The following is a 14,086-nucleotide window of genomic DNA, read 5'->3' on the forward strand; positions in this document are numbered from 1 at the left end:
CACAAAGGGAAATGAGCATGCATAATATCATCGTGTACAAAATAAGGAAGTGTACACATGTGTACTAATCATAACAACTAAGTATCTCGATACATGTGACATGCAAAATGCATGAGGTCTCACAGTTTCGAATTATGATATATAATTATGATGCAAATCATACATCCATTCTTTTTATGACATAGTGTTCCTATGAGACATGCACACGTATACGGAACATATCTTTTATGGTTAATCTACATAGCTTGTCAATGTCTCATAGGCATAGTGTGAACATGTTAACATAATATGCATGGTGTAATATATAGAGGTTTATGCATTACATATCATCCATATCATAACGTAGATTCATAGCAAAGTATAATTCACATCATAATATAAAGTGTCACATAGAACAACACATATTAACAAGGGCTACAAGACACTTGTCATTCATACAACATAAAAGTAATCCAACATGGCCCATAAGCATCAATAGTTCTAATTTTGTGTTCAAGATGTGTGACTAAACTGAAACTATCAAACTAAAACTTACATTATGTAATAACTTCAACTAAAACTTACCTTCCATTATGTAATAACATATGTGCAAAATATGATATTATCAACTTACAAACTTATTAATTTAGTGGTTCTAAGATTCTAACAAACTCGTAGCATTCCACATTCCTAGATGTCCAAAGTTCATGTTTATCTTCTCTTATTAATTCTCTTTTTCTATTCAAGGTACATATGTGCAAAATATGTTATTATCAACTTACAAACTAATTAATTTAGTGATCTAAGATTCTAATAAACTCGTAACATTCCACATTCCTAGAGAAGTGGACACCATAAGTTCCTAATGGTCCTAACATTATTAGAGGAGTGATCATCCTAAAGAAATGGTAGCCATTTCAACCCTAGAGAAAAGGTCTAGTATAACAATCTTTAACAATTTCTCCCTTAAACTGATTGCAAGGTTGCCTTCAGTTTACTCGTGGTACTACACACATACCCATTGACTCATGTAGTTTTATGAACGCGTCCAACTTTAGTAGTTTTGTCATAATATCTACAACTTGTTCTTGTGTGACACAATGCTTCAGCTCAATAACTCCATCTCTGGTCAAATCACGCAAGAAATGAAACCAAACATCAATGTGTTTACTACGTCCATGCATGATTGGATTCGTGGATAGCTTAATAGTGTAACTGTTATCAAATAACAAAGTTTTTCATAAACTCTCCTCATCCACACCCCATGACAAGCACAAGAGGCGGCTGCCACAGATTCTGCTTCAGTAGTAACAAATTAACTACAAGTTATTTTTTTGAGACCAAGAAAAACTCCATCACTGAGTAAGAACACATAACTAGAAGTGCTTTTCCTGCCATATATATTTCCTTCATAATCACTTTCAGTATATGATATCAACTCTCCATTACCGCTTTTCCAATAAAAAACTCTCAAATCTACAGTACCTTTTAAGTATCTCAACACTCTTTTTGTAGCTTGCAAATGCAACTCTGTTGAATTTGCCATAAATTTACTAATGAGAGACACTGCATACATTAAATCCAACCTTGTTGCTATTAGATACATTAAATTCATCCTTTGTTAGTCTAACCGCAGGAACAACATGGTTTTTCAAACTATTAGTCCAAAACTTCTTTTGCATACTTTCTCTAACTAATATAAATGTCTTCAAGATTTTGTAAAATCTCTACACCCAGAAAATATTTCATTTTTCCCAAATCTGTCATTTAAAATTGAAGTGTCATAAAATTCTTGAACTTAACAAACATGATCTCATCATTACTAGTAAAAACTAGATCGTCACATGATCTCATCATTACTAGTAAAAACTAGATCGTCAACATATAGACTAAAAATCAAAATTTTACCTCTATCTCCTGTTTGTATGAATAAAGTAAGGTCACAGTTGCAACTCTCAAATCCTTCTTTGATAAAGTGTTCTTAAAGTCAACTAAATCATGCACGTAGGACTTCTTTAAGACCATATATTGTCTTCTTCAATTTGTATACCTTGTATTCTTGACATTTTTTCTCATAACCTTGTGGTTGCTCGAAAGACGGCTTCTTTTAACTCTCCATAAAAGAAAGCATTTTTCACGTCAAGATGATACACATTCCAACTATTCCGAGCTGTTAAAGCAATTATCATTCGAATACTATCCCACCTAGCCACAGGTGCAAATGCCTTGGTATAGTCTATACTATGTTGTCGTGCATAACTTTTTGCTACAAACGTAGCCTTATACTATCAACTTTCCCATTTTCGTTGAGTTTGATTTTGAAAACTCACTTTACTCCAATCTTCTTCATTCCTCTAGGAAAATCTGTCAACTCCCAAGTCTCATTTCGTTCGATGGCTTCTATCTCCAAGTCCATTGTAGCTCACCATTTTGAACTTTGAACAGCTTCTTCAAAGGTAGTCGAATCTGTGGTTGAGGATAATAGAACTAAATTGTTGTGCTCAGCTTCTTCAGAAAATTCTCCCTTGCTCACATAATCTCCATCCATAATGGTGCTCCTTTATTCCTCACTTCGGGTGTGCTTTCTTCAGATGTTGAAAAATTTGATTTAGATGGCTCATTGGAAGATATATTAGCTTCCCCTTCTTCTTCTACTATCACCTCCTCTTCAGATTCTTCCCCACTTTGTTCATGTTCGCTTTCTTCTATATTACTATTTTTCCAATCATGGGTATCAAGTCTAACTTCTTTGTTATTTTTACCCCAATTCCAACATTTGTTTTCTTCAAAAATCACCTCTCTGCTTGCAATTATCTTGTTGGCCATAAATGTACTAATGAGAGACACTGCATAAATTAAATCCAACCTTGTTGCAATTAGATACATTAAATTAATCCTTTGTTAGTCTAACTGCAGGAACAACATGGTTTTTCAAACTATTAGTCCAAAACATCTTTTGCATACTTTCTCTAACTAATATAAATGTCTTCCAGAATTTGTAAAATCTCTACCCCTAGAAAACATTTCATTTTTTCCCAAATCTGTCATTTCAAATTGAAGTTTCATAAAATTCTTGAACTTAACAAACATGCTCTCATCATTACTAGTAAAAACTAGATCGTCTACATATAGACTAACAATCAAAATTTTACCTCTATCTCCTGTTTGTATGAATAAAGTAAGGTCACATTTCACCTCTCAAATCCTTCTTCGATAAAGTCTTCTTAAAGTCGACTAAATCATGCACGTAGGGCTTCTTTAAGACCATATAATGTCTTCATCAATTTGTATACCTTGTATTCTTGACATTTTTTCTCATAACCTTGTGGTTGCTCGAAAGTTGGCTTCTTTTAACTCTCCATAAAAGAAAGCCCTTTTCACGTCAAGCTGATATGCGTTCCCACTATTCCGGGCTGCTAAAGCAATTATCATTCGAATACTATCCCACCTAGCCACAGTGCAAATTCCTTGGAATAGTCTATACCATGTTGTCGTGCATAACTTTTTGCTACAAACATAGCCTTATACTGTCAACTTCCCCATTTTCGTTGAGTTTGATTTTGAAAACGCACTTTACACTAATCTTCTTCATTCCTCTAGGAAAATCTGTCAACTCCCAAGTCTCATTTCGTTCGATGGCTTCTATCTCCAAGTCCATTGTAGCTCACAATTTTGAACTTTGAACAGCTTCTTCAAAGGTAGTCGAATCTGTAGTTGAGGTTAATAGAACTGAATTGTCGGGCTCAGCTTCATCAGAAAATTCTCCCTTGCTCGCATAATCTCCATCCATAATGGTGCTCTTCTATTACTCACTTCGGGTGTGATTTCTTCAGATGTTGAAAAATTTGATTTAGATGGCTCATTGGAAGATATATTAGCTTCCCCTTCTTCTTCTTCTACTATCACCGCCTCTTCAGATTCTTCCCAACTTTGATCATGTTCGCTTCCTTCTATATTACTATCTTTCCATTCGTGGGTATCAAGTCTAACTTCTTCGTTATTTTTATCCCAATTCCAACATTTGTTTTCTTCAAAAATCACCTCTCTACTTGCAATTATCTTCTTTGCCATGAATTGAAAAATGAGAGACACTGCATACAATAAATCCAACCTTGTTGCAATTAGATACATTAAATTCATCCGGTGTGAGTCTAACCGCAGGAACAACATGGTTTTTCAAACTATTAGTCCAAAACATCTTTTGCATACTTTCTCTAACTAATATAAATGTCTTCAAGATTTTGTAAAATCTCTACACCCAGAAAATATTTCATTTTTTCCAAAATCAGTCATTTCAAATTGAAGTTTCATAAAATTCTTGAACTTAACAAACATGCTCTCATCATTACTAGTAAAAACTAGATCGTCAACATATAGACTAACAATCAAAATTTTACCTCTATCTCCTGTTTGTATGAATAAAGTAAGGTCACATTGCACCTTTCAAATACTTCTTCGATAAAGTCTTCTTAAAGTCGACTAAATCATGCACGTAGGGCTTCTTTAAGACCATATAATGTCTTCATCAATTTGTATACCTTGTATTCTTGACATTTTTTCTCATAACCTTGTGGTTGCNGTCACAGTTGCACCTCTCAAATCCTTCTTCGATAAAGTCTTCTTAAAGTCGACTAAATCATGCACGTTGGGCTTCTTTAAGACCATATAATGTCTTCATCAATTTGTATACCTTGTATTCTTGACATTTTTTCTCATAACCTTGTGGTTGCTCGAAAGTTGGCTTCTTTTAACTCTCCATAAAAGAAAGCCCTTTTCACGTCAAGCTGATATGCGTTCCCACTATTCCGGGCTGCTAAAGCAATTATCATTCGAATACTATCCTACCTAGCCACAGTGCAAATTCCTTGGAATAGTCTATACCATGTTGTCGTGCATAACTTTTTGCTACAAACGTAGCCTTATACTGTCAACTCCCCCATTTTCGTTGAGTTTGATTTTGAAAACCCACTTAACTCCAATCTTCTTCATTCCTCTAGGAAAATCTGTCAACTCCCAAGTCTCATTTCGTTCGATGGCTTCTATCTCCTAGTCCATTGTAGCTCACAATTTTGAACTTTGAACAGCTTCTTCAAAGGTAGTCGAATCTGTAGTTGAGGTTAATAGAACTGTATTGTCGGGCTCAGCTTCATCAGAAAATTCTCCCTTGCTCGCATAATCTCCATCCATAATGGTACTCTTCTATTCCTCACTTCGGGTGTGCTTTCTTCAGATGTTGAAAAATTTGATTTAGATGGCTCATTGGAAGATATATTAGCTTCCCCTTCTTCTTCTTCTACTATCACCGCCTCTTCAGATTCTCCCCAACTTTGATCATGTTCGCTTCCTTCTATATTACTATCTTTCCATTCGTGGGTATCAAGTCTAACTTCTTCGTTATTTTTATCCCAAATTCCAACATTTGTTTTCTTAAAAAATCACCTCTCTACTTGCAATTATCTTATTTGCCATGAATTTACAAATGAGAGACACTGCATACAATAAATCCAACCTTGTTGCAATTAGATACATTAAATTCATCCGGTGTGAGTCTAACCGCAGGAACAACATGGTTTTTCAAACTATTAGTCCAAAACATCTTTTGCATACTTTCTCTAACTAATATAAATGTCTTCAAGATTTTGTAAAATCTCTACACCCAGAAAATATTTCATTTTTTCCAAAATCCGTCATTTCAAATTGAAGTTTCATAAAATTCTTGAACTTAACAAACATGCTCTCATCATTACTAGTAAAAACTAGATCGTCAACATATAGACTAACAATCAAAATTTTACCTCTATCTCCTGTTTGTATGAATAAAGTAAGGTCACATTGCACCTCTCAAATCCTTCTTCGATAAAGTCTTCTTAAAGTCGACTAAATCATGCACGTAGGGCTTCTTTAAGACCATATAATGTCTTCATCAATTTGTATACCTTGTATTCTTGACATTTTTTCTCATAACCTTGTGGTTGCTCGAAAGTTGGCTTCTTTTAACTCTCCATAAAAGAAAGCCCTTTTCACGTCAAGCTGATATGCGTTCCCACTATTCCGGGCTGCTAAAGCAATTATCATTCGAATACTATCCCACCTAGCCACAGTGCAAATTCCTTGGAATAGTCTATACCATGTTGTCGTGCATAACTTTTTGCTACAAACGTAGCCTTATACTGTCAACTTCCCCATTTTCGTTGAGTTTGATTTTGAAAACCCACTTTACTCCAATCTTCTTCATTCCTCTAGGAAAATCTGTCAACTCCCAAGTCTCATTTCGTTCGATGGCTTCTATCTCCAAGTCCATTGTAGCTCACAATTTTGAACTTTGAACAGCTTCTTCAAAGGTAGTCGAATCTGTAGTTGAGGTTAATAGAACTGAATTGTCGGGCTCAGCTTCATCAGAAAATTCTCCCTTGCTCGCATAATCTCCATCCATAATGGTGCTCTTCTATTCCTCACTTCGGGTGTGCTTTCTTCAGATGTTGAAAAATTTGATTTAGATGGCTCATTGGAAGATATATTAGCTTCCCCTTCTTCTTCTTCTACTATCACCGCCTCTTCAGATTCTTCCCAACTTTGATCATGTTCGCTTCCTTCTATATTACTATCTTTCCATTCGTGGGTATCAAGTCTAACTTCTTCGTTATTTTTATCCCAATTCCAACATTTGTTTTCTTCAAAAATCACCTCTCTACTTGCAATTATCTTCTTTGCCATGAATTTACAAATGAGAGACACTGCATACAATAAATCCAACCTTGTTGCAATTAGATACATTAAATTCATCCGGTGTGAGTCTAACCGCAGGAACAACATGGTTTTTCAAACTATTAGTCCAAAACATCTTTTGCATACTTTCTCTAACTAATATAAATGTCTTCAAGATTTTGTAAAATCTCTACACCCAGAAAATATTTCATTTTTTCCAAAATCCGTCATTTCAAATTGAAGTTTCATAAAATTCTTGAACTTAACAAACATGCTCTCATCATTACTAGTAAAAACTAGATCGTCAACATATAGACTAACAATCAAAATTTTACCTCTATCTCCTGTTTGTATGAATAAAGTAAGGTCACATTGCACCTCTCAAATCCTTCTTCGATAAAGTCTTCTTAAAGTCGACTAAATCATGCACGTAGGGCTTCTTTAAGACCATATAATGTCTTCATCAATTTGTATACCTTGTATTCTTGACATTTTTTCTCATAACCTTGTGGTTGCTCGAAAGTTGGCTTCTTTTAACTCTCCATAAAAGAAAGCCCTTTTCACGTCAAGCTGATATGCGTTCCCACTATTCCGGGCTGCTAAAGCAATTATCATTCGAATACTATCCCACCTAGCCACAGTGCAAATTCCTTGGAATAGTCTATACCATGTTGTCGTGCATAACTTTTTGCTACAAACGTAGCCTTATACTGTCAACTTCCCCATTTTCGTTGAGTTTGATTTTGAAAACCCACTTTACTCCAATCTTCTTCATTCCTCTAGGAAAATCTGTCAACTCCCAAGTCTCATTTCGTTCGATGGCTTCTATCTCCAAGTCCATTGTAGCTCACAATTTTGAACTTTGAACAGCTTCTTCAAAGGTAGTCGAATCTGTAGTTGAGGTTAATAGAACTGAATTGTCGGGCTCAGCTTCATCAGAAAATTCTCCCTTGCTCGCATAATCTCCATCCATAATGGTGCTCTTCTATTCCTCACTTCGGGTGTGCTTTCTTCAGATGTTGAAAAATTTGATTTAGATGGCTCATTGGAAGATATATTAGCTTCCCCTTCTTCTTCTTCTACTATCACCGCCTCTTCAGATTCTTCCCAACTTTGATCATGTTCGCTTCCTTCTATATTACTATCTTTCCATTCGTGGGTATCAAGTCTAACTTCTTCGTTATTTTTATCCCAATTCCAACATTTGTTTTCTTCAAAAATCACCTCTCTACTTGCAATTATCTTCTTTGCCATGAATTTACAAATGAGAGACACTGCATACAATAAATCCAACCTTACATTAAATTCATCCGGTGTGAGTCTAACCGCAGGAACAACATGGTTTTTCAAACTATTAGTCCAAAACATCTTTTGCATACTTTCTCTAACTAATATAAATGTCTTCAAGATTTTGTAAAATCTCTACACCCAGAAAATATTTCATTTTTTCCAAAATCCGTCATTTCAAATTGAAGTTTCATAAAATTCTTGAACTTAACAAACATGCTCTCATCATTACTAGTAAAAACTAGATCGTCAACATATAGACTAACAATCAAAATTTTACCTCTATCTCCTGTTTGTATGAATAAAGTAAGGTCACATTGCACCTCTCAAATCCTTCTTCGATAAAGTCTTCTTAAAGTCGACTAAATCATGCACGTAGGGCTTCTTTAAGACCATATAATGTCTTCATCAATTTGTATACCTTGTATTCTTGACATTTTTTCTCATAACCTTGTGGTTGCTTGAAAGTTGGCTTCTTTTAACTCTCCATAAAAGAAAGCCCTTTTCACGTCAAGCTGATATGCGTTCCCACTATTCCGGGATGCTAAAGCAATTATCATTCGAATACTATCCCACCTAGCCACAGTGCAAATTCCTTGGAATAGTCTATACCATGTTGTCGTGCATAACTTTTTGCTACAAACGTAGCCTTATACTGTCAACTCCCCCATTTTCGTTGAGTTTGATTTTGAAAACCCACTTTACTCCAATCTTCTTCATTCCTCTAGGAAAATCTGTCAACTCCCAAGTCTCATTTCGTTCGATGGCTTCTATCTCCAAGTCCATTGTAGCTCACAATTTTGAACTTTGAACAGCTTCTTCAAAGGTAGTCGAATCTGTAGTTGAGGTTAATAGAACTGTATTGTCGGGCTCAGCTTCATCAGAAAATTCTCCCTTGCTCGCATAATCTCCATCCATAATGGTACTCTTCTATTCCTCACTTCGGGTGTGCTTTCTTCAGATGTTGAAAAATTTGATTTAGATGGCTCATTGGAAGATATATTAGCTTCCCCTTCTTCTTCTTCTACTATCACCGCCTCTTCAGATTCTCCCCAACTTTGATCATGTTTGCTTCCTTCTATATTACTATCTTTCCATTCGTGGGTATCAAGTCTAACTTCTTTGTTATTTTTATGCCAATTCCAACATTTGTTTTCTTAAAAAATCACCTCTCTACTTGCAATTATCTTCTTTGCCATGAATTTACAAATGAGAGACACTGCATACAATAAATCCAACCTTGTTGCAATTAGATACATTAAATTCATCCGGTGAGAGTCTAACCGCAGGAACAGCATGGTTTTTCAAACTATTAGTCCAAAACATCTTTTGCATACTTTCTCTAACTAATATAAATGTCTTCCAGAATTTGTAAAATCTCTACCCCTAGAAAATATTTCATTTTTTCCCAAATCTGTCATTTCAAATTGAAGTTTCATAAAATTCTTGAACTTAACAAACATGCTCTCATCATTACTAGTAAAAACTAGATCGTCAACATATAGTCTAACAATCAAAATTTTACCTCTATCTCCTGTTTGTATGAATAAATTAAGGTCACAGTTGCACCTCTCAAATCCTTCTTCGATAAATTGTTCTTAAAGTCGACTAAATCATGCACGTAGGGCTTCTTTAAGACCATATAATGTCTTCATCAATTTGTATACCTTGTATTCTTGACATTTTTTCTCATAACCTTGTGGTTGCTCGAAAGTTGGCTTCTTTTAACTCTTCATAAAAGAAAGCCCTTTTCACGTCAAGCTGAGATGCGTTCCCACTATTCCGGGCTGCTAAAGCAATTATCATTCGAATACTATCCCACCTAGCCACAGTGCAAATGCCTTGGAATAGTCTATACCATGTTGTCGTGCATGACTTTTTGTTACAAACGTAGCCTTATACTGTCAACTTCCCCATTTTCGTTGAGTTTGATTTTGAAAACCCACTTTACTCCAATCTTCTTCATTCCTCTAGGAAAATCTGTCAACTCCCAAGTCTCATTTCGATCGATGGCTTCTATCTCCAAGTCCATTGTAACTCACCATCTTGAACTTTGAACAACTTCTTCAAAGGTAGTCGAATCTATAGTTGAGGTTAATAGAACTAAATTGTCGGGCTCAGCTTCTTCAGAAAATTCTCCCTTGCTCGCATAATCTCCATCAATAATGGTGCTCTTCTATTCCTCACTTCGGGTGTGCTTTCTTCAGATGTTGAAAAATTTGATTTAGATGGCTCATTGGAAGATATATTAGCTTCCCCTTCTTCTTCGTCTACTATCACCTCCTCTTCAGATTCTTCCTCACTTTGATCATGTTCGCTTCCTTCTATATTACTATCTTTCCATTCGTGGGTATCAAGTCTAACTTCTTCGTTATTTTTACCCCAATTCCAACATTTGTTTTCTGCAAAAATCACCTCTCTGCTTGCAATTGTCTTCTTGGACACTAGATCATAGAGTCTATATGTTTTAGACTCTTCACTCATCCCTAGTCGCACACACTGAAATTTTTTTATCATCTAACTTTTTTTTCTTATCGTCTGATACATGAACACGGTCAATGTATCCAAAAACTCAAAAATAATTAGTATTAGGTTTTGTGCCACTCCAAGCCTCCTCTGAAGTCATATTTTTCACTACCACTGTAAGACTTCTATTGAGCACGTGCAATGTCCAGTTTACTGCTTCTGGCCACAAATTCTTTGGAACTTTTTCTCTGATAATATACTTCTAATCATGTTCATCATTGTTCTATTCTTGCGCTCTGCTAGACTCGCTATACTATTTTATTGGTGAGTGTAGCTGTAGTTTTCTACTGATACCATTAATTTTGCAAAAACTATTGAACTCGTGAGAGGTGTACCCTCCATCCCTATCTATGGGTAGACAACGAACAAAATCTCCAATCTCTTTATCAACAAGATTTTTTTCAGCAAGAAAATATATTCACACATTGCGACGGTAATCATCAATAAAACTTATAAAATACCTCTTATTACTGTTGGAAATAGTTTTGATGGATTCACAGACGTCTGCATGTACCTGTTACAGTCTTTGTCTTGTTCTCCATAAACTTCTCTTTGGAAATGCATCCCTATGTTGCTTTCCCACCATGCAATCAATGCATATTTTAGACGATGTTTTCAACTTGGGTAACTCTCTAACCATTTGTTTATGTTGCAATGTTCTCAAACCTTTGAAACATAGATGCCCATATCTGCGGTGCCAAATATGAATGTTGTCTTCTATAATTGTTTGGAAGCAAGTGGCGGTTTGCCGCATGAGTCTTGCAAGTAATATGAACATTTTATTTGCAGACATTGTTGTTTGCAGAATAAGTCCCTTATTGGGAAGATAGAATTTGCATCTCCATGCTATATAAAAATAGATACCCCTCTTTGTTGCAATTATCCAAGACTTAATAGATTATTTTTAAACTTGGGCATATAAAAACCATCAGTGATTACCTTAACGCCAACAACTTGCAATCTAATGTTATCTTTTCCTAACACTGCCATCTTGAAATTATTTCAAGCTTCACAGATTGTCGGAACTCCTTGTCAAAATCTGAGAACCATTCCTTGTTTGAACACATATGATTGCTACACCTCGAATCAAGGAACCAAACATCTTCCCTCCTAAATTGATTGAGCTCAACACAGGATATCAGCAACATTTCTCTTCATCCCCAAGTTCATTATAATTGGCTTCTTTTTCCAATTGAGGACACTCATATCTAAAGTGTTCTAACTGATGACATTTATAACACTCAACTGTAATTTTGTTGAATGAATGTCTACATCTTCCTTTTCCTCTACCTCTTCCTTGAAAAGCTTCGTGAGCTCGATCACCTCCTCTTCCATCGAATCTATAATCGTATGTCACCTTTAGTTCTTGTTCATCACTTACTCATTCATCGATTGTTAAAGTGTCTAAGTTATTAGACTCTTCAATAAAACATATAATATAGTCAAATCTTGAGGTGATTGATCTTAAGATTTTTTCAATAATCACTATTTGTTTCATGTTTCGCTACGAATTTTCTTCTTGTTTACAATGGTGAGACTTCAAGCAAAATATGCACAAACACTCTCACCTTCTTTCATCTGTAAGACTTCAAACTTTTTCGTAAGAGCTTAGAGTTGTGCTCTTTTGACTCTTGTGGAACCCTGATACTTCTACTTCATAGAGTCCCAAATTTGTTTTGCAGCATCTCTATTAAGATCGTTCCCATAGTAGTTCGATCAATGGCTTAGAACAAAATAATTCTTGACCTTCAAGTCTTTCAACTCAGGGTATGCAATTGTGTTTGTTGTGCTTCGATAATCTCTTCTCCTTTGGCTACGACAGGGATTCCGGTCTCCACCAAGGACCAATATTCCTTTCAACGAAGAAAGTTTCCATAAGCATAAGACCAATGATCATAGTGGCCATCAAACTTAGGAATTGTTGGTAGAACGAAATTGGTTTCAGCTGCCATATTTTGAATCTCTTTCAACTCACTATTCAAGAAAAAAGGCTGCAGTTTCTTCTTCTCACAATTCCCTTCCAGGCGATCGGAAAATAAAGAAATAGTTAATATATTCAAGATAATTACGTATTTACAAAATACCGTCTCAATTCATCCTATTTCATCAGATCCGAGATGTGATATGGTTCCGAAGGATGAATTAGATATGGACAGTTCCAATAAGATTTCATTCTTGAACAAAAATCCATTTATTTATTTATTTCATCTATTCCATGACCGGAACAGGAGGGGATACACGTTACACCACGATTTTGAATCAGAAGAGAGATTTCAAGAAATGGAAGATCTATTCACTCTATCAATAACCGAGCAGGATCTGGTGTATCATAAGGGATTTGCCTTTTCTATTGATTCCTACGGATTGGATCAAAAACAATTCTTGAATTAGGTCTTGCATTGTAGCTCTGATACCAAATGTTGTATACACACAAACTAAAACTCTAAAATCAATTGTGTTATCAAACAAATCAACTTGGTCACTTTTATAGGCTTACAAACTAACAAATTTAGGAAGAATAAAATTAGCAACTCAAAAAATAAGAAATTCAAACCCCCACTAATAAATTAATTTAGTTGTCCTCACATTCCTACAAATGTACATCCTAATTAAATGGTAGCTATTTCAACCTTAAAGAAAAGGTCTAGTATGACCATTTTTAATAATCTACGTCTTGAAAATCTATATTTTATTTACATGTCCTTAGAATGCGAGTTGAGATTCTCAACCTAACTCACATTGGAGAATAACTTTCGTTGTTTTTTCTTTTCTCACTATTAACTTTGTATTTATTAGAGATTGTATTAACAAATTGAGAACGACCCCACTAAGTAACTGTTTGGATCTAAATAGTCATTGATATATTAATAAGTAGCACATGGATTTCATTATTGTCTTCTTTTTATAAAAATAGGGTAAACACAAATAATTTGATTTTTTTACTTCCATAATGTCACCTAGAATATTCAAATAAACTGTTAAAAAATATGGATGGGGAAAAACTTATTAAATAAGTATCTTTTTGTAAAGTTAAATTTATTTCAAAATAACCTTTTTGTGAACTTTATTAAAGTGGATGAAAATGAGTGAAGAAGAATGGTTGAATAATTGTACAAATGTTTTAATAAATTAATTGATTTTATTGGGCTGAAACCCTATCAAATACAAAACTAAAAACAAAGACACAAATCATTTTCAAAATTTAGAGATCTATAAGAAACAAATAAGATACTATTATTCTTTTTAAAGTTCATAGATTTATGACGAACAAATCTTGAAAAATTTGTGGTCCCATGGTCTAGTGGTTAGGACATTGGACTTTGAATCCAGTAACCCGAGTTCAAATCTCGGTGGGACCTTTGCTATATTGCTCTACTCAAAAGTAAAAGTCACATGCATAATAGATATAAAATTAAAACTTTATGATACTAGATATAAAACTCAACTTTACATTTATTAAAGAAATTGATTTTAATGTGTTAGAAACTCTATTAGATATATATAAAGTATTTATGTAATATAAAACTCAACTTTACCTTTATTAAAGTAATTGATTTTAATGTGTTGAAACTCTATTAGATATATATAA

The 14,086-nt window shown here is 34.6% G+C and overlaps 1 non-coding gene across 1 annotated transcript; it reads left to right on the top strand.

Moving 5' to 3' along the window:
- Positions 1-13,784: 13,784 nt before the first annotated feature.
- On the top strand, positions 13,785-13,856 carry TRNAQ-UUG. The gene has a single exon. It is a non-coding gene; the product is annotated as a tRNA-Gln (tRNA).
- The last annotated feature ends 230 nt before the right edge of the window (positions 13,857-14,086 follow it).

This window comes from Cucurbita maxima, unplaced genomic scaffold (assembly GCF_002738345.1).
Source record: "Cucurbita maxima cultivar Rimu unplaced genomic scaffold, Cmax_1.0 Cma_Scf00542, whole genome shotgun sequence".
Lineage (NCBI taxonomy): Eukaryota > Viridiplantae > Streptophyta > Magnoliopsida > Cucurbitales > Cucurbitaceae > Cucurbita > Cucurbita maxima.